Source organism: Pan troglodytes, chromosome 14 (genome assembly GCF_028858775.2).
Source record: "Pan troglodytes isolate AG18354 chromosome 14, NHGRI_mPanTro3-v2.0_pri, whole genome shotgun sequence".
NCBI classification, from domain to species: Eukaryota; Metazoa; Chordata; class Mammalia; order Primates; family Hominidae; genus Pan; species Pan troglodytes.
Genome location: NC_072412.2, coordinates 26,563,256 through 26,585,206, shown reverse-complemented (window position 1 = coordinate 26,585,206; position 21,951 = coordinate 26,563,256). Strand labels below are relative to the sequence as shown.

At 44.7% G+C, this 21,951-nt stretch overlaps 1 long non-coding RNA gene across 1 annotated transcript; it reads right to left on the bottom strand.

Moving 5' to 3' along the window:
* Positions 1 to 11,589: 11,589 nt before the first annotated feature.
* LOC112205232 (uncharacterized) lies at positions 11,590 to 14,179 on the bottom strand. Its single transcript, XR_002939095.1, has 2 exons — positions 13,650 to 14,179; positions 11,590 to 12,193 (listed from the first exon to the last, which is right to left on the bottom strand). It is a non-coding gene; the product is annotated as an uncharacterized LOC112205232 (long non-coding RNA).
* Positions 14,180 to 21,951: the final 7,772 nt, after the last annotated feature.

The following is a 21,951-nucleotide window of genomic DNA, read 5'->3' as shown; positions in this document are numbered from 1 at the left end:
GCCATGCCCTGATTCTGGGCCCACAGAAACTGTGAGATGATAAATGTGTTTGGTTTAAGCCACTGCGTTTTAGAGTAACTTGTTATGCCGCATAACTAATACACAGAGTCCAGGCTTTTCATCCCACAAAATGACTGTAGGCCTGGTGGTTCTGAACTCACTCACCTGGAGGAGAGAGCATTTGAACAAAGGGGCTTCTGGCAGGGGGTGGGGCTCTGACACAAAGTCCAGCCATTTTACAAAATGTCTTCCTAACCATAAATCAGATACAATAAGTCCTCACTTAATAATGTCAGTAGGGGCCGGGCACAGTGGCTCAAGCCTATAATCCCAGCACTTTGGGAGGCCGAGGCGGGCAGATCACTTGAGGTCAGGAGTTCAAGACCAGCCTGGCCAACATGGCGAAACCCCGTCTCTACTAAAAATACAAAAATTAGCTGGGCATGCTGGCGGGTGCATGTAATCCCAGCTACTCAGGAGGCAGAGGCAAGAGAATCGCTTGAACCCGGGAGGTAGAGGTTGCAGTGAGCCAGGATCACGCCACTGCACTGCAGCGTGGGTGACTGAGCGAAATTCCGTCTCTAAATAAATAAATAAAATAATGTCAGTAGGTTCTTGGAAACTGCAACTCTAAGGTAAATGACTTTGAAAGAAAACATTTTCTTTTTGCCATCAACATTATAGAAATGACCTTCTCCAAGGACCAAACGTATGTCATTTCACTGTAAGTCGTGGTTTTCAAAAACCTATTGACAACATTAAGTGAAGACTTACTGTACACAGTGTGACAAGAATGAGTGTAGTTATGATGATAACTGCACAAACTGTCTCAAATATGGACTGTCCTGGAAAATTCTCCAATGGGTTGTCCCTTGTATGCCAGTTTTCCTGTTATCTCCAACATTATCTCCTCCCAGATGGATAAGGCACAGCCAAGGTGGTTAGTGAGAGCCATTGTCCTTGCAGGTCAGGCAAGGAACCAGGATGTCACCACAGAAACACACCTTTAACTAAAGAAGCAGACCACATGCTCTGTTTCTCCTCTTATAGGCCACATGGCATGGTAGAAAGACCTTCAGATTGGACCCTAATTGCCATTTGTGACTTGAGTCTGACCTTAGGCAACTCTATCCAGCCTGCACAACCTCTTGTGCAGAATGGAGGAGACCCTGCCTGCCTCACTCACTGAGGTGTTACAAGCATCCCATGAGTTCTTGGCAAGTTAACCTCTCTCTGCCTCATCAATCAATGATAATGGTACCTACCTCCCAGTTTGTAAGGATTCAACAAGAAAATACATGTGAAGCACATAGCAGAATGCACAGCAGAGAGGAATTGCTCAGGAAATGTTAGCTCTTGGCATTGTTATCATTATGATCTGCCTGAACACCTTTGTCAGTGACAAAGTGCCAACCATCCGTAAATGGTTTCTGACAATAGGTTCTCAAATATTGGCCCAGACAGAAAGTGAATGAGTGGATGAGCACCATTATGTTGGCAAGGTGAGCTGGAAGACAAGGGGTTAAAAAAGTGCTCTCCACTTTGCCTCTGGATTCAACAAGAAATATTCTCACTTCTAGGCCACTTTCCTGCTATATCTCAGTCTCTCAGGAAGCCTCAAGGAGTCACTGATTGTCTAATCGCCCAGTTAGGACAGGTCCCCCAGGCTGTCACCTGTGCCTTTGTCCTGGCTCCCAGCTGAACTCATCAGCAGATTTCTCACCCTCTCTCAGGGTCTGCTCTTTGAATGCTCCCCACCACTTCCCTTGGATGTTTGCTTATCTGGAATCATCTAGCGGGTGGTGTTTAGACACAGTACCATCTTGCCTTCTTGATGATGGGCTCATCTGTGATTCTGGCCCGGCTTCTCTAATTAGCCCTCCTCTCACTTGGTTGGAGCATCACGTTTTCCTGCAGCTGTAATTGACCCTGTGGGGTACCGCCACAGGCCTGGGCTTAATCACTGCCATCCACTTCAAATCCATTTCAGTCTGTGGTGGCCAGACTCCATCTAGTAAGTGAGGCCTAATTGCTCTCTGATTACCCACAGGATCAGGTGCTTGAATGTGCACGGTTCCATCCACAGCGCATGCAAGATCCTTGTGTTCGCTAATTTCCTCTGACAGCTTTTTACTCTGAGCCACCAGAGATGCCCCTGGCAGAGGTGAGCAGTCACCTTTAGGGAGCCCTCACCCCATTTCTGGATGGCTCCTTGGCTTACTTTAGGGGTAGAATCCATCCATCTCTCCTCTCCTCCTGAAGAGGATGGGGAAGCCCAGGCTCTCAGCGCAGACTACCAGGTGCCTGGTGGCCTCCAGCCCCTGCAGGGGGAGACTTAAAACTTGATGCAAGTTCTCTCCCTCTTGGAACTTTCAAACTAATGGGTTTGTTCATATTTGCTCAAAACAGTTCATTTTGAGGAGATTCCAGCCTCTATGTTGACCTCAACAGCAACGTAAGACAAAAGAGATGAGGAAAGTACAGGCTGGTCCAGTCCTTCCTTGCTTGTCGCTGGGGCCAGCTTCAGAGATAGGAACCATCTCTCTTGCAGTGGAGGGCTGGATGGAGAAGAGATAGAAGAGGAAGGGTTTCTGTTCTTCTTGGGACATCTGGGGTCATGTCTGAGAACTTTCAGGATGTATCCTGGAAAACCACTATTCTACTTTACGCGATGATACAAACTTGCCCCAGAATCTCAACAGGACTTCTATAAATACTCTCTTACCCATGGAGAAGAGAAAACAGCTGGTTTCAAATGTTCCTTCTTCTAAAAATAGGGATTAGAGCAGATGTAGGCACAGTTGCTACTTCTCCTGACTGTGCGCTGCCCCTCCCCATCCAGAGGGAGAAAAGAATTGAAAAACGGAACATGCCCTCATCTACTTGCAGCTGGAGTGGGATGGGATGAAGTGTTTCTATTCAGCTTTTCTCCTTTGCAGTCCTTTTGTCATTCTTTTCCCCAATGGAGATAGGGTTAAAGACACTGAATTATGTGGGTGTTTCCTTTAGCAAATGTAGAAAAAAAATACAGCACACCAAAAGCTCTTCCTTTGTCACCCTTCCACTGCATCACTGTATCACTACAGCTGGAGGACCATCCCAGGGCCGTCTCCCCAGAATATACACACAGAAGCAAAGCATATGTCATGCAGTTTCATGGACTTCAGACCCCAGGTTCAGAATTCCTGCTCCGGAAGTGAGTAGAAAAGGATCTTTCTTTCACCCTTCCTTTCCTTTCCTCTCCTTTCTCCTCTCCCTTCTCCCCTCTTTCAAGACAGACTCTAGTACAGTAGTGCTCATGGCTCACTGCAGACTTGAACTCCTAGGTTCAAGCAATCCTCCTGCCTCACCCTCCTCAGTAGCTGGGACTACAGCTGCATGGTTGTCTTTTAAATTTTTCTGTGGAGATGGGGTCACACTGTGTTCCTCAGGCTGATCTCAAACTCCTGGGTTCAAGTGATCCTCCCAGCTTGGCCTCCCATAGTGCTGGGACTACAGGCATGAGCCATGGCACGCAGAAAAAAAAAATTTTTCAAAAGTAACTTAGGGCAGCTGAGATAGAATGGGGACAACAACATGATGTGAAATTTTTTATCTTGCCGGGGGCGGTGGCTCACACGTATAATCCCAGCACTTCGGGAGGCCAAGGCGGGTGGATCACGAGGTCAGGAGTTTGAGACCAGCCTGATCAGCATGGTGAAACCCCGTCTCTCCTAAAAATAAGAAAGAAAGAGAGAGAGAGAGAGAGGGTGGGGGAGAGAGAGAGAGAAAGAAAGAAAGAAGGAAAGAAAGAAGGAAAGAAAGAAAGAAAATTAGCCAGGCATGGTGGCACACACCTGTAGTCCCAGCTACTTGGGAGGCTGAGGCTGGAGAATTGCTTGAACCTGGAAGGCAGAGGTTGCAGTGAGCCGAGATCGTGCCACTGCACTCCAGCCTGGGCGACAGAGTGAGACTCAAAAAAAAAAAAAAATTTAGATCTTTCAGTTGGTCTTCATTGTCACAGTTTAAGTCCTAGAGCTGGTGACTGTTTCCAGCTCAGTACCTTCCTTCAGCATCCCAAAGGTGGGTGACCCAGGATCCTCTGGAAGGGAGCCTGTCCTCCCATGGGATCGTTTGTGACAAGGAATCCTGTGCGTAAGCAGGTGGTTGTCTTACCCGTGACTTCGCCTCCCTCAGCGACTGCCACAGAAAGACATTTGCTTATGGTAGCGGTGACAATGGAGTAAACCCGCATGTAAGGGCTTCAGGTTGGTTCTTTCCGTTTTTTTCGTTTTGTTTTGTTTTGTTTTTTTGAGATGGAGTCTCGCTCTGTGGCTCAGGCTGGAGTGCAATGACACTATCTTGGCTCACTGCAACTTCTGCCTCCCAGGTTCAAATGATTCTCCTGCCTCAGCCTCCCAAGTAGCTGGGATTACAGGCACGCACCACCACACCCAGCTAATTTTTTGTATTTTTAGTAGAGATGGGGTTTTGCCATGTTGGCCAGGCTGGTCTCAAATTCCTGACCTCAGGTGATTTGCCCACCTCGGCCTCCTAAAGTGGTGGGATTATGGGCGTGAGCCACTGTGCCCGGCCATCTTTCAGATGTTTTTTGGGCATCTCCGTGTGGCATGCTGTGCCAGCCCCAAGGCGATGCTCAGGGCATGTGCCACAGAACCTTCCAGCTCCTCGCTGTCTATTAAAGGCATTGAGACAACTGGGGCCAGTGCCATATTAGTGGTAAAAAGTATTTAAAACATTAGAGTGTGAGGTCACTCATTTATAGCAGGATTGGTAAAGACAGACTTCATGTGAACTTTGTTCATATCACATACAAACTTTTAATTAAGCTTCTGTTTAGTTTATTTTGCTTAATAAATGAAAGCATGTAAATCTGGGAGAAATTTAGGTTATAGTCCTCTGGAGAAAATTAAAGGGCCAGTTTTTCTCTTTCAAAGTTATTTTTGTTGCTGTCTGTATTTGCAAAAAAAAAAAAAAAAAACTTTCTGAATATTATAATTGTTCTAAAATTGACTTTACTGAAACACTACTGTTTTTACTTGAATAAATTATATAGCAGTGGCAATAAACAACAAGAATTAATCTCCAGAGTGTAGCCCACTCATAACATTAATGCCCACCTAGAAGTAGTGAGTGGCTGTCTCCATGGAATGAATTTGGGGGTTCAAGAAAGAACCCTACCCCACAATCATTCCTCTCCTTCAAGCTTGAAGGCACACAAAGTGTTGAGTACCTGGAAAAGCAAAGTATATCTTCCTGGGAAGCTGCACATTAGCACCCACCAGCACAGATCTCCGGGACCCCCTGTGGTTGAACAAGTTGGGTTTATTGCTAATCCCATGTGATGTACAAATCTGGAAAAGTCTGGCTGGGAGATGCAAATTGCAGCATATTGTAGGTATTTCGAGGTCACCACCCAAACCCTCTCAGATCCTCTTACATCTCAGAGGTATGTCACCAGCCTTCTGGGTGCCCTGGGGTGCAGGAGACTTTCCACCTGTGGCCCTTGGTGCCCTTGGCCCTCTCCATCTCAGTGCCTGGCCCTCCAGAGGTGCTGGAGGGAGTGACAAAGCCTGGCAGCCTTGCCTGGAGCTGGAGCAGGGTCTGGTGCAGTCTGGGATGTGCTTCTCCTGCCCTTACCAGTTTCCCCTGGGAGCACTTTCTTAGTAAATCACTTGCGCATCAATCTCCATCTCAGGGTCTGCTTCTGGGGAACTCAGAGTCAAATCATTTTGGAAAGCTTATTGTGAAAAACAATGTGCCATCATCCCCTGGATTCCCTTCAGTTTCTTGTTCTCCAGAAGCAACCATGCATTCTACATTCGTTTTAGCTTTTTTTCCTCCTATGTTCCTTCAGATCTCTAAATAATATTCCTATAGTGCTGCTTCCTGATTTTTCAGTTTTAGGCATTTCTATTTATTTTCCTCTATGGAATATGACAGACAATTAAGTTCCCACCCTCCATCCTCACCCCCACCCTTAGCTCACCTCTTTCTCTCCATTTTCCTAATATGATTATAAAACAATACTAGGGGCCAGGCTCGGTGGCTCACGCGTGTAATCCCAGCACTTTGGGAGGCTGTGGCGGGCAGATCATGAGGTCAGGAGATCAATACCGTCCTGGCCAACGTGGTGAAACCCCGTCTCTACTAAAAATACAAAAATTAGCCGGGTGTGGTGGCACATGCTTGTAATCCCAGCTACTCGAGAGGCTGAAGCAGGAGAATCACTTGAACCCAGGAGGTGGAGGTTGCAGTGAGCGGAGATGGTGCCATTGGACTCCAGCCTGGCCAACAGAGCGAGACTCTGTCTCAGAAAGACGAAAAACAAAACAAAACAATACTAGGTTACTCTTAGATAGAACTTACTACATTCCAGGCATTGTTCTAGGCATTTTACATGTGTTAATTCACTCAATACTGCCCCAAGCCCTAGACAATAAGTTCTGTGATCATCCCCGTGTTACAGATAAGGAAACTGGGTCACCGAGTGGTTAAGCGAATGGCCCAGTCACACAGCTAGTAGGTGGTGGATACAGATTTGAATATAAACAGTATGGTTTCAGAGTCTATGCTCTCAATTGCCACATCATATTGCTGGGATTATGCCATAATTTTAGTTAGACCAGTCTTCAGTATTTATATGTACTAATATGATTACATCAGTGCTATGTAGCTGGTAAACTGTGATTTCTCTTTCCTTCTTGAAAAACATTTTATTTTACCCAGAGTTTAAAATTATTTTTTTGTTCGTTTATCTGTTCTTTTGTGTCTTATACATTTATCACAAATTCAACTTATCTGAATCGCAACTCAATATCGCATCAGGTATTTGACCAATTTTACCTTTGGGAGAAATTTCTCTTGGAGCACTTCTTGAACTCCTGACTTCAAGTGATCTGCCTGTCTCAGCCTCCCAAAGTGCTTGGATTACAGGCATGAGCCACCACACCTGGCCTTTCCTGGAGCACTTCTGACCTGTTCCCATGTGGACTGGGAGCTCCCAGAACCTGCTACAGAGCCCTTATCCTGGGATCCCCTTTCCTCATTTTCCATGGGCTTCCCTTTGCCCCTCTCCTATTTCCTGGATCCCAAGTCTTTGTCTTTCCTGGTTTACCATTTTGTCTTGATGGAATGCTCTGTAGCTTCCTGGGGATGGGAGGAGTCAACACAGGAAGGAAAATTTGGGAAACCTTGTATATCTAAAAATGACTTTTGGTAAGGTGCAGTGGCTCATGCCTATAATCCCCGTGCTTTGGGAGGCCAAGGTGGGCAGTTCGCTTGAGCCTAGGAGTTTGGGACCAGCCTGGGCAACATGGCAAAACCCCTCTCTACCAAAAAAAAAAAAAAAAAAAGAAAAATTACCTGGGTGCGATGGCACCCATCTGTAGTCCCAGCTACTTGGGAGGCTGAGGAGGGAGGATCGCCTGAGCCTGGGAGGTCAAGGCTGTAGTGAGCCGTGATCACACCACTGCACTCCAGCCTGGTGATGGAGACCTTGTCTCAAAAATAAATAAATAAATAAAAATAAAATAAAAATGTGTTTTGTCTGCCTACCACCATAATTCATTGATTGCTTGACTGACTATAGAATTCTAAGTTTGAAATATTGTTTCCTCAGGATTTTGAAGACATTGCTTCATTGCCACCTAGCTTCCAGCATTCTGCTGGAAAGTCTGAAAACATTTTGACTCCTGATCCTTTATATGTGCCTCTACTGGCTTTGTTTTTCCTCGAGCACTCTGGAAATGTTTAGGATCTTCTCCTACTTAGTGTTCTGAAATTTCACAGTGACGTGCAATGATGTGTCTTGGTTTGGTCTATTTCATCCATTGAGCTGGGTACAAAGTGGGTTCTCATGATTTAGAAATCTATATCTGTAGTTTTAGGAGATATTTTTGAATTACTTCTTGGTTGATGCCCTCTAATCCTCTAGTGTTCTCATCTTTTCATTAGAGAATGTTTCATTTCTTTTTCTTTTTTCCTTTTTTTGCTCTATTTTCTGGGAGATTCCTCCAGCTTTATTTGCTAACCCTTTTATTAAGTTTTTAAAATATTCTAAAATATTCTATCATATTTTTATGTTTTAAAATTTCTGCTACGTTTTAAATTTAAAATTTTTAAATTTAATCTCTGCTTGTTACTTTTTCATAGCATCCTGTTCTTGTTTTATGCATGTGCTATCTTCTCATCTATTTGAGGATATTAATAGTAGTGATTTTGAAATTTGAAACTCCCTACATGATCTCTTTCCTCCACTTTGCATTGTTCTCTTCGTATGTGTCCCTGTCTTACATCAGAGAATTCTTCAGCTATTTGGTGATCTTCTGGGACTCAGAACATACCACCCCAAAATACATAGGAGATTAGAAGATAACACCGCAAAAATGTACTTCTTTGGCATGTTTTGAGCTGATTATTCTGAGAAACTGCAGATACAGGAGTAGTTCTGAAAAGCTGTCCTTTTGTAAATGGAGGTAGCATCTAGAAAGAAAATCTAGTAAAAGTATCTGTATCAGGCCTGGCATGGTGGTACACACCTATAGTCCCAGCTACTCAGGAGCCTGAGTTGGGAGGATCATTTGAGCCCAAGAGGTTGAGGCTGCAGTAAGCTATGATCACGCCACAGCACTCCAGCCTGGGTGACACAGCAAGAACCTGTCTCAGAAAAACAAAGAAACAAAAAAACTTCTGTCTCTTATAATGTCATAACTTCCTTTAAAAAGTGAAAACAAAAAAGTACCTGTATCAGGTAGAGGGATGCTCCAGACAACTTTTATTACCTGAAAGACCTTTTATCTGCACAAGACAACCTTTGTTCACCATGCATTTCCACCCCTCTTCCTCCCATACCTTGTTGCCATCTCCTGCTAGAAGCCCTGAGGCCCTATTTCTTTCTGTAGCTCAGGATGGGATATAAGCTTCGGTCATCTGGCCCTTCTTCAAGTCTCATATATTGTGGGACTGCTGTGCATATGTACATAATTAAACATGGTTTTTCTCCTGATAATCTGTCTTATGTCCATTTAATTATTTGTAGCCCAGCCAAAGGGTGGAGGGAAGCCCTTTTTCCCTCCCCTACAGATCCCTGGCTGCTTTCTCATATTTAATTAAAAACTAATTGAAGCCCTGGACTCATGAGTGATGACCAAGAGCTGGGCTGTTTCATTGGCAGCCCCGGTGTCTGTAGGGCTTTCCTCTTGGGGTGGTCACGCCCTCAAGTCCCTGCACATTGCGTTCTGCTGGCTGCTAGTTGTGCGGAAAGAGAGTGGGGGTTGCCCTGTTCATTGTATAAACTTTTCCTTAGTTTCTGTACCCTCAACTGTACCATTCCCATCAATCCAGAGACCCGGTGCTTTTACGTCTTCATTGGGTATAACTATCTCCAGGCTTCTTCTGGAAATAGAAAGGTGAAATTACCCACAGTGAGGAGTGAGGGCATTTGTGTGTGTGTTGTTGCATGTTGTAAGACCTAAAATGTCATGTGCTGCATGATGTCTTAGAGCCTCACAGGGCCCCAAAGGCCTGACTATGAGTTTCCCTGCTCTGGCCAGATATGCTCCCCCAAGCAACAAATCTCCTCCACCTGGCCAGTTCCCCTCTCAGCCAGACCAACAGCACTCCACCTGATCCTCCACCTAACAGGCTTCACCTCCTTGCCAGTCTGTGGAATTATTCAAACAAACCAATCACATCCTCCCCTGGAAACTAGGGAGCACCTCACCCTCCTGTTACTACAAAGCCTCCTCCCACAGCCCCTACTGGTTCATCCAGTGCCGCCGCTGTGTGGCCCTGCACAGTGTGTGGCGTCCTCCTCCCCTGGCTGTGAGTATGTGTGACTGATGAACTGTTGTCATCTCATCAGCCCAGTGCTGGGTGTCATGTGTTCAGCCATCTTATACTGCTTAGGGCAGAAGATCCCCCCTCACTAACATGGTAAATAGAAGAGAATCCGTACAGAGTGTGTGTCTCTGTGTGTATGTATGCATGCATGCATGTGTGTGCAGTGTGCTTAGGGGTGTAACTACTTCTTAAACAGACCTTCAGTCAGTTTTCTATTTCTAGCACCTCCCCTCTTCTAGAGAAAAGATGATAACTGCTGGAGTCAGACTGCCTGGAATTGGATTCTAGTTCTGTCCCACTTCCTGACGGTGGGGTCTTGGCAAGTTATTCAACTTTTCAGTACCTCAGTTTCCTCATCTGGGAAATGAGGATAATAACAGTGCAGGATTATTGTGATGAGTCAATGACACTACATGCAAAGGGCTCACTTTGGGCTCCTTATAAAAGATGTTGGATTGAATATGAGCATTTACTTCTGCTTCCTCTGAACCCTCAAATAAGTAATGGTGAGGTCCTTTTTCAAAAAAGCATATTACCCCAGAAGGACAAATGAACCAGAGACAAGAGACTGTAGCAACAACATTTTTGGATGCTGGAAAGCTAAAATTGAATGGTAACTGATTGAGCAGAGGCAAGAAGCCATGGGGAGAATTGAATAAGTTAATACATACTAGGCACTGCAAACAGTCAAGTGCAGTAAAACTATTGTGGAAAGCTTTAGGTTGGCAGAAAAAGAAAATATTTTGAAGAGGCTGAGATAAGTCCACAGACTTCCTGAGAAAAAGAACTGACAGCAATCAGTACTGCCTGGGAATGGTAGGTGAAGAAATGTGAATAAGGCTGACTTATTCCCAACTGAAAGTAAGTTTTGAACTACACAGGGTTGGGGACTTTGGAAAGGAATTGTCTTAATATAAATAGACAAATGAAAGAAGTTGTATATTAAAATTATATAAAGCTTCACCACCCTTCCATGCAGAGAATGAATTTCAGGCAGTGCACCCTGAAATGGAGGTGGATACAACCTGGAATTGACACTGACTCCCACGGGTACTGCAGCCTCCACTGGCACACCCCAAATTTCTAAGCGCAGTTTCAGGCACTGCTGTAAGCACTGGGAAGACAGTGATGAACGAAACAGGCAAAGTCCCTGCCAACACAGAAGGATCCAGATGCTGGTGGGGTTTTTTTGTTGTTGGTTTTATTTTGTTTGAGAGACAGGGTCTCACTCTGTCACCCGGCTGGAGTGCAGGGGTGTGATCGCGGCTCACTGCAACCTCCGCCTCCTGGATTCAAGTGATTCTCCTGCCTCAGTCTCTTGAGTAGCTGGGATTACAGACGCGTGCCACCATGCCTGGCTAATTTCTGTATTTTTAGTAGAGACGGGATTTTGCCACATTGGCCAGGCTGGTCTTGAACTCCTGACCTCAGGTGATCCGCCCACCTCCCAAAGTGCTGAGATTACAGGTGTGAACCACCATGGCCAGCCCAGATGCTGTTTTAGCCTCCGACAGAGGGAAGCCAAAGGCACCGGGTGCTTGGGGGAGAGGGTGGGAAGGAGAGGTTTCTCTCAGCAAGGAAGGGAGGCTGAAGTCACTGGTTCAAACCAAATGTCCAGTTTCGACAACACCATTGCCCAGAGTGTGTGTGCTACTTCACAACCATGAATTTGTCCTGCCACCCATGTGGTTTCTGAGAAGAAACCACCACAGAGCCATCTTGTGGTGGAAAAAAAAGACACACAGGTTTCACCATGAACACTTTATTGGATTTTATATGGCATTAGCAGGTGTAAATACATCTGCATGCTATTGTACCCTTGAATCCTCCCATATGGTCCAGCAGCATTTTAAAGTGGTCAGCAAATGTTTACAGCAATCTACACTTGTCCCACTAACACATTTACCACAGGTAATTAACTTAACTACCTGATAAAAATGTAATTGGCGTGTTGTAATGCGAGCTATTGTCTGAGAAGACTTTGACTGACAGTTACTTACATTTGCTTCTTGGTTATCTTTATAGGCACATAATCAAATCCAAATTCGATCATTATTTTGTGATTTGATTAAAGTAAACAGTCAAATTGGGTAATCATGGTCCAGAAAGATTTATTATTTGCCTCAATTATGTAGTTTGGATTTTTATATTGTTAGAACATAATAATAAATTAGTCTGATTGCTCTCTCCATGCTGTCAAATGCTGTGCGGCCACACCCTCCACGTCAGGGAGAAAGCTGATTCAGCAGAGATGACTTCATGAGGCTGTGGAATATGAATTTGTATGATTCAAGGACTCATGTTGCCTCTCCTGGAAGCATCCATCATTGCATCTGAGCCATTGAGCACACTGCAAACAGCAACAACACACACTGAGTTCAATGACACCACAGAGAGCATCCCCACCCAGCACATGGGACAGAATTTCAGTGCATGGATTGCAAAGCAGCTGCTGCCCAAGCATGGCTCCTCTGCTGCTCCAAGCACTAGTGTCACCTGTGGATACACAGCTGTTATAAACAGCTTGAACAACCGTGAAAAGCCTCCCCAAGTTGCTTCGGCTACGACTGGTGATACACACGCACCGCCAGTCTTCATACAAACTTCAGCCCTCAAGTAAGCAAACAGCCTCCTGCATAAGCTCAGCAGACGCCCCCATCTTCAACGCTCATAAGAGACACTTCAAAAATGTGACTTCAGGGTTCTTCTCACTCTGCTTAGAGAGCGCTCGGGATTCGCCAGGTGCTTCCACAGATCTGGGCAAGTTTGCCGTGGCCTGCCCAATAACGATGCCTTTGCTGAGCTGTGTTTATGAAGGCCAAGTCTCAAGACCACGAACAATGGAACCATAAGAGCCTCAGCTTGGTGCCAATGTTTCCAGGCACTAAGTCACAGCCCCAAACCCAGTCCATGGGGATACTCTGCTACAGATGACTTTGGCCATGCCCTGGAAGTTGGTTAAGACAGAATTCAGTTCAATTTTTCCAGCGGGTGGAGGTTGCAGTGAGCCGAGATCACACCACAGCACTCCAGCCTTGGTGACAGAGCAAGACTCCATCTCAAAAAAAAAAAAAAGAAAAAAAAAGAATTCAGTTCAATTTTTAAAACAACTGGTTTTTCCCATTTCCTTAGGGAAACCTGGAATGTGTTTCCTGCTCCTCCACACCTGTCCAGCCTCCCACCCCGGCGCCAACCTGATCTTTGCCCAGCAGACGCGGAGGCGCCTGCCCAACCTCAGCCCTGTGCCCACGAGGGCCTCAGAGCCCGCAGACTTCCTGCCGGGACCTGCTGGCCTTGCCCATGTTTTAGCTCCTGGCTCTGCTAGTCTTTTCCTGCTGTCTCATGGTCTCACGTGTAACACTCACGTCTCCCCAGTGAGACCGTAAGTGACGTGGAGGCAGCAAGCAACAGGTGTAGAGCAGGTCATACGATCTGTGTGTTCGCTCAGCAAATACGGAACGCCTGCTCCATGCCAGACCCTGCTCTACACCCGAGGAAGACGGTGATGAACAAATAAACCCATCATACCCTAGATGCACAATCTGAAGGATGCTCCCAGGTCACCCAGGACGGGAATAAAACCAGAGCCTTCAGTGATGCCAGTTAATCAGACCCTTGGCTTTCGGTTTTACTGTGCATCACTGTGAACTGATGTGCATGCCTTAGATGGCACATTTCCTGATGAGGGACAGGCTCCGGGAAGTCCATGGGGCTGCTAACATCTTAGTAATCCAGTGGTTCTCACAAGATATGCAGCATTTGTCCCACTGGGGGGACTTGATGACCATGAGCCCTGCAGCACTCACCTCAGCACAGTGCCCAACAGCAGGAGGAAGTCAGGGGGCCATTTGCACTGCCGATTTCAAATTACCCTTAGCAAATATGGTTCACTTTATAGAGCAAACAGGATCAGCCAGTTAATCTATGGAGCAAGAGAGAAAGAACTTTACCCATAATTAATGTTTTACTACCTCTCTCAAAAAGCGTAAACTTTAACCCCCAAATCAACTCTAAAATGAGGCGAAGGAGGAACAACTCCTGGTCAGTCCCGGTGCTGGCTCTGTCCCTCTGCCAATGCTGTTTCGATCTGGAGAAACAAATAAACAGAAAGATAAGCTCTTTACAGCACACGGTGAAGCAGACCCACAATTTCCAGACCAGAGGCAGCCTCGAGTGGAGTGATATATGGCTGTCTTCCTGAGTACTCTCCTGCCTGAGACCGAGCTAGGCCCCAGGAGTAAACTGGTGGTGAGGGAAACCCTTCCATGTGCCTGGAGAGCAGTGTGGCAGGAGGTGGGCCTCCCTAGAGCTGACTGCAGAAATTCTGTCGTGGACTTAGCTCCAGCAGCAACTAATTGACTACCTCAAGGAGTTAATGCTTCCACAAATATGCCAGACAGTGCCAGTAACTACCAGCAAGGATCTCATTTAGCACAAGGATTGCATTGACTCCAAAGTTGAAATCAAACTTGGTGGTGATTAGAAATGGCCTTAGTGAAACCCAAGCCAGGAAGAGAGCTGTTCTGTGTAAGATATCAGTGATGCGGTAGAATTCTCTAGAGCCAGTACTGCTAACCCAATGCCCAGCCTGCCTCCTGCTAAGCAGATCACTCAGGTTCTTTTTGCATGCCTATTGTGTCAATGACAGGCAGTTCCAGACACTTTCATTTTTATATAAGCCTAAGTATTTGTGACCTAAGAAGTGAGTCATTAGGAGTCGGTACAGCTTATTATTCACACACTAAAACTAGCACAGAACTAGCATTTACCAAGGGTTTAACTTCAGTTCCTTCCCAGAGATCTGGCTGCTGTGCACGGCTTAGCTCTGTGGCCCACATATGCAGCATAGTTGGAATTCCTGCAGTTTGGAAGAGGAACAATTTGCTATTAGTGCTGTCTTGAGGTTGTCATGCTTTGTAAGTGCTGCTTTTCTTGCTTTTGAATTATAACTTACAGTTGGTTTTGTGTCTTTATTGCCAACTTAGTTCGCTGTGTGTTGTCTGGTTAGTGTGTGATGGTATATTCTAGCATCTGCCTATGCTGTTCTGGTAACTACACTTGAACACATAAACACACTAGGTTCAAATATGAACCACGCATGCCGCTATTGCTAAATGAAAAATGTATGTGATTCTGCCAGATGTATGTGGGCATCCCTTTTCCTACGCCATATGGAAAGTGAATGAGGGAGGTAGGCCATGAGATTTCTGGCTTGTCAAAGTAGGGTGCTGTCAAAAAAGTTTTGCAGGCTCCAGTCCTAGAAGTTTCACCAGTGTATGCAGTGGTGTGCTAGTAGAGATGTTTGCAGCCAGCTTTCAGGGGTAAAAAGCATGTCTGTGTGTGTGCGTGTTTAATATATGTTTATTATAAATGTTGATATAGATGTGTGATGTGCAACTTATAAATAAATAAACAATTAAATATACAATACTCTTAATCACAAATCCCATATAACCGACTCTCACTAAATGCTTTCAGTTGATTTTTGTTGAATCTTGTATCCATAGCCAAACTGTAGTTGCAATTGATGAACAAGTGCGGTTCCAACATAAATGTTAGTTGTCATTTTGTTTAAGAGTAAGACAAAAGTGGGTGGTCGAAAGGTGGTGAGTTATCTCAACTGATAGTTCATAGTTACAGATCCAACTCTTTATTCTACACTTTCCTCCTTCTCACTCCTGCACTTGACTAGTCTAAAAAAAAAAAAAAATGCCAGGCGTGGTGGCTCGCGCCTGTAATCTCAGCACTTTGGGAGACCGAAGAGGGTGGATAACTTGAAGTCAGGAGTTTGAGACCAGCCTGGCCAACATGGTGAAACCCCGACTCTACTAAAAATACAAAAATTAGCCAGGTGTGGTGGTGGGCAACTGTAATCCCAGCTACTTGGGAGGCTAAGGCAGGAGAATTATTTGAACCTGGGAGGCCGAGGTTGCAGTGAGCTGACATCATGCCATTGCACTACAGCGTGGCCAACAAGAGCAAAACTCCGTCTCAAAAAAAAAAAAGTGTGAAATAACAAAGACTATGTCAAAATTTCAGTCCTTTATCAATGATGTGACTGTTTTGCCAAATCAGATAGTATAGAAAGAATTTTCTTTCTATATATATATATAGCTATATATATAGCTAGAAGAAAGTATTTTCAATGTTTAAGCAATCTGCAATGTAATGGCTATGCACATTACAGTTTTAAGTTTAATCTGCATCATTAACATTTTCTCCATCACTTTCTTAAGTCCAGGCAATCAACTAAACCATCAAGCCCTGGCTTGCGGTGTTTGCCTTTGTTCTGGTAAACATTCCCACCATGGCTGATTTCAGTCTACTGACAGGCATCACTGACCTCAGAGTTGGGGAAAGATTCACAGTAATACACCTTTCTATAGTATTCCTACCATACACCTTCAGTAGCCTAAGTAACCTCAAGAACGTAAATTGTAATACAATGCAGCAAAAAACAAATTAGGAAGTAATGAGCTTTGAGCATTTTACCTTTGTTTTTTATATACCTTATTTCAGTGTACCTTTATAAAACCTAATTATCAACAGTGGCTATGTTTAATAACTGGGAAGTTACTAAATATAATATTTAGATTCGTGAAGATGTTTGCCAGCCTATGCCAGCCAGCCTCGGCACACCATTGAGTGCAGCAGTGGTTTAGGAAAGCCTGGTTTTTCCTTGTTTCCCATTCCTACTCCCCTTGGCACAGTCACTGAGGGTGTCCCGCTCTGGGCCGAGCTGTGGCTAAGCAGTCTGTCTACAGCCAAGATGGGCTGGGCAAGTCTGCACTTCTGGAGGTGCCGGAAGCCCAGCCCCACCATAAAGAGGAAGTGCTGGAAGCATTTTGAGAATTAGGAAGAAAGTGCCAGCCAGTGACTAAAAGCCTGGTGCAGTCATAAAACTCTGCCCTGGGCTATGTCCTGAGAAACAAGGTGTTGGCTTTGAAAGCGCTTCATTTTCTCTCCCTTGAAAACTTAACCAGAAACTTTAGTTATAAGCAGATCATAAAACTCAAATTCCAACACCAAAGGACATTTCCAAGGACATGTATACATGATTTATACATTTCATGATACCGATCCAATGACTAAAAATGCTTTTTTCCTCCATGCCAGTAACTGTATTAGTCCTTTTATTGGCCAAATGTGGATTTTTAACGTTTTTTTTTTTTCATGCTTTTTTTTTTTTTTGAGACAGGGTCTCGCTCTGTCGTCCAGGCTGGAGTGCAGTGGCTTGATCTTGGCTCACTGCAACCTCCGCCTCCTGGGTTCAAGCAATTCTCCTGCCTCCCCGGTAGCTGGAATTACAGGTATCCACCACCACATTGTGTCCAGAGTTGGAGTTTCTTCCTTTTGGTGGGTTCCTGGTATTGCTGACTTCAAGAATGAAGCTGCGGATGCAGCGAGTGTTACAGATCTTAAAGGTGGCAGGGACCCAAAGAGTGAGCAGCAGCAAGATTTATTGTGAAAAGCCAAAGAACAAACCTTCCAAAGCATCAAAAGGGACCCGAGCGGATTGCCGCGGCTGGCTGGGGAGGGGAGTGGCCAACTTTTATGCCCTTATTTGTCCCTGCCCACATCCTGCTGATTGGTCCATTTTACAGAGCACTGATTGGTCCATTTTACAGAGTGTTGATTGGTTTATTTTACAAACCTCTAGCTAGCCAAAGAGCACTGATTGGTGCGTTTTTACAGAGCACTGATTGGTGCATTTTACAAACCTCTAGCTAGCTACAGAGCAGTGATTAGTGTGTTTTACAATCCTGCCTATGCTGATTGGTGCATTTTACAACCCTCTTGTAAGACGGAAAAGTTCTCCAAGTCCCCACTCAACCCAGGAAGTCCAGCTATCTTCACCTCTCAACACCTGGGTAAGTTTTGTATTTTTAGTAGAGTCGGGGTTTCACCATATTGGCCAGGCTGGTCCCGAACTCCTGACCTCAGGTGATCCACCTGCCTCAGCCTCCCAAAATGCTGGGATTACAAGCATGAGCCACTGTGCCTGGCCCATGTTACCTGATTTTTAATGACAGCGGATCTGAATTTCTTTCAAAAAGGATCCATTCATTTAGAAATAAGACAAAAACATTCCCTCCATCTTTTGCTTCCACTTTTTTGTTGGAATGAGTGAGGGTGCTGGAGGTGGACGGGCCCTGTTTCCTTGCCCTGCTTCCATTAAGGGCTGTTTCTGACCTGTTCCAGGTTCCAATTCCTACCCCAGGTTATTTCAGTAAGGAAATAAAGACTTTGAAAATATTCTTTTCTCAGAGGAGCTCTCATCTGGGATCTCCTTGGGATAAAAATGCATATATAAATTTGGAAGCCATCTTGAAGTTTTGAGTGCTAAAATTTGCCCTTTGGAAAATGCTACAGAAAAATATATTTAAATAAGCACCATCTATTCAATAATATTTAATAATAAGTTGAACAACAACAAACCAACAAACAATTCTTGACTTAAGAAGCCTGAACAAAGTGGGCAGAGGCCTAACTTCCTTTCTTTAAGTCAGGGGAAATGGCAACCTTTTGAGATCCACCAGTTTTGTTTCCAAGAGGGACCTACCTGGAGAAGGAAGAATGAAGACAGCATTGGCAGGAATGGAACTGTCACTCACAGTCTGAATAACGTCGACACTGATAGCCTTTGTGTACTTCCAAATAGACTCGTGTCTTTGTGCCCAGATGGTGCCTTGACACAACTGCTTTGTCTTTTAACAGGAAATGCATTTTGGTTTTTGAAATGCTTCTGCATTTCTTGCCGGCTGGGCTTCATTGATGAGTTTTAAATGTTCCTTTGTTTCTAGTAAACCTAGCTCTCAACTTGACTCATTTTGGTAGTGACCAGGGTGCAGGGAGCAACGGACTGATGGGTTTTGAGATTTGCCTACACCTCCCAGTGGCTCACTGAATCCTGCTTTCTGGGGTCTGCTTCCTCGGCACCTCCCTACCCATGTGTGTTTTATGGGTATCCTAACAGAACAGTCACTTCTCCCCTGTTTCTGGGGAGGCTGTGAGCCCAGTAAGACAAGACAGGTGAACATACTTTATCTGGAATATGCTTCAGTCCTTCATCCCTGCACCAGCCCAGGTGGTGGCAGAGTTCTCCAATGAGCTAAGAATATAAAACTGGTTGTTTGAACAAGACTCTTTTACAAGCTTAGGCAGGTGTCTCCTGTTGGGCCACAATGAGTACATTTGTCTTAAAAACTGGAAGTCCTGAGACTAGTGGATGAGGAGGATGAGACGTGACCCCTTCCTGGACCCCCTTCCTGAATAAAATGACAGCTCTCGTAGCAGCATTTTGAGGAGACTACCTGTGAATCTAGAATATCATTCATTCAACAAGTTATTGACTAAGTAGTGCTTAACCTAAAGTGGAAAATGATTCTCTGAATGTATGCCAAAAATACATATGGGCAAGTGACTAAAATAGTTGAAATAAAAATCTTGTTTAAATAGTCCCATCTATATTTTGGCCAAATTTCAATATCTGAGGATAAAGTTATATGTTATAGCAACACCAGCCTAAATTAATAAAAGCACAGGAAAAAACTTTAACAGAAACTGGACATTTCTGTCACATTTGCCCAATCCAGAAATGTGGGGCAATGTAGCTGAGATGTCACCTACAGGAGCTGGCACTGACAGCATCTCCTAGGACATGAGTCATAGGTTCAGCCAAATGTGTTTCCACTTTTTGGTCACATGGCTCCCCACTATACTCAAAGACAAAACGTCGCCTTTACTGCTGGGCCCAGCACACAACAAAAATGAAAACTGGATATTAAATAAAATACTCTCGATGCTAATGAGAAGTATTTTACAAGTTTGGATCTGTATGGTAAAATACCTATATGTCTGTATCAGCCATATACTTTAGACTTTCTTGTCTAAAGTGCAAAGAATAATACTTCATTTCAATGTGTGTACAATATCCGAGGCTCTCACATTCTGTGTACATGGGCATATGCCGTACCTCATGCTTTTAAAGCACAAACTCATATATTTGAAACTGACATAAGAAAAAAGACCTATAAGAAAACGTGTTGTTATTCCCAAGTGATTGATACATAAATTAGAACATGGAAGTTTTTCCAATGTTGAATGAATATGGGGGAAATGATTTCCCCAAAGTTAAGTAATTCTGTAGTTCAGCTGAAATGATACCTCAAGTCTCTGGGCTCCTGGGTCGCTGAACCTTCGAATCCCCTTCAGAGCACTGTCCAGAGAACCTTCGCAGGTTGGCAAAGGCCTGAAAGAAACGTGGTCCTGTCATCTGCCCTTTCTGGCTCATCCTTTGTCTGGCGTTCTGGGGCTTCAAGGCCAGGAGGGTTATAAGATTTGATTTGAGAAGATATTTGGATTCCCCTAACTACTTGATAAGGGAAACACACAAAAGATTTGTTTTTGCAAGAGGATGACGTTGATCATTGTAAGTGGAATAAAGAAAAATGTTTTCACTCTAATGATTGAGAATTATTTGCAAATATTTATATATACACAAAAATTAAAAAGAGAGAAGACAAGCAATGGGTGGGAAGAGGAAAGAGGACAGGGAGGAAGAACTGCTCTGGGAAGCAGGGAAGAGCAAGAGGAGACGAGGTGAGAACATAAATAAACATTCTTTCCCGGTTTCCAGACACCGAATGAGGACAACTCTGATAGCAACTCTTCAATTCTTTCAACCAACATATTCTCTCCAATACATGCTTATGTTTGTCATCACCAAATGAAATAATGCAAGTGAAGCTCTTTATAAGAATAAATGTTAGCCCGGGTGCAGTGGCTCAAGCCTGTAATCCCAAAACTTTGGTAGGTCAAGGCCGGCAGATCGCTTGAGGTCAGGAATTCAACAACAGCCTGGCCAACATGGCGAAACTCCGTCTCTATTAAAAATACAAAAAATTAGCCTGTCATGATGGCGTGTACGTATAATCCCAGCTACTCAGGTGGCTGAGGCATGAGAATTGCTTGAACCCAGGCGGCAGAGGTTGCAGTGAGCAGAGATTGCACTCTGCACTCCAGTCTGAGCAATAGAGTAAGATTCTTGCCTCAAAAAAAAAAAAAAAAAAAAAAAAAGGCCGGGCACGGTGGCTCATGCCTGTAATCCCAGCACTTTGGGAGGCCGAGGCGGGCGGATCATGAGGTTGGAAGATCGAGACCATCCTGGCTAACACAGTGAAACCCCATCTCTATCAAAAATACAAAAAATTAGCCAGGCGTGGTGGCGGGCGCCTGTAGTCCCAGCTACTTGGGAGGCTGAGGCAGGAGAATGGTGTGAACCCAGGAGGCAGAGCTTGCAGTGAGCCAAGATGGCACCACTGCACTCCAGCCTGGGTGACAGAGTGAAGCTCTGTCTCAAAAAAAAAGAAAAAACAAGAATAAATTTTAGTCAATAAATATTAACTAACAATACCAACAATTGCAACAATACAAGTAGTGTAGTGATGCAATTGAGTGACAATTTATGGAGGACTTTGTATTGTGGGGCACTGTGCCTGGCACTGTGAATGATGCAGGGACTATAGCACACTCCCTTTGCCTTCACCATGCTTACAGTCTCCCTGAAAGGATGAGCGTATGGGCATCTAACCAATAATTTAAGCAGAAAAAAGCGGAAGTGCATGCAGAGGCGTGCTGAAGCCAGTGCCCACCTCTCTTCCCAACCCCAGGTTCAGCAACGTCACCGTGGTGGCTTGGAATCAGCCACAGGGGAGTGTTTACACCACAGGAATGGCAAACACAACAAAGCAGGCCTTATTCTTTTTCTCCCCAAAGAGCTAGTTGTTAAACATTTACCATTACTGTTCAAAGGTGAGAAGACATTTGCACTAGGCTCATAGGCAAAGAGTGAGTTCTGTTCTTGGGAAGCATGTACTCCAGCACTCTGCCCTGTCTTGCCATTTGTCTATCAGTTGCGGATTTGCTTCTCAGCTGCAGGCTCTGAAGGAGAGAAGTAACAGTGGACGCAGGTCTGTGGAGCACCCAGTACCCTCCTACACATCCCTCCCAAGTCAAGGCTGAGGTGCACAATGCTGACCCGTGTGCTGGGATCACATCTAGCGTGAGAGTGTTTAAGCAGAACGTCTCTAAAGTGAGAGGCCAAAA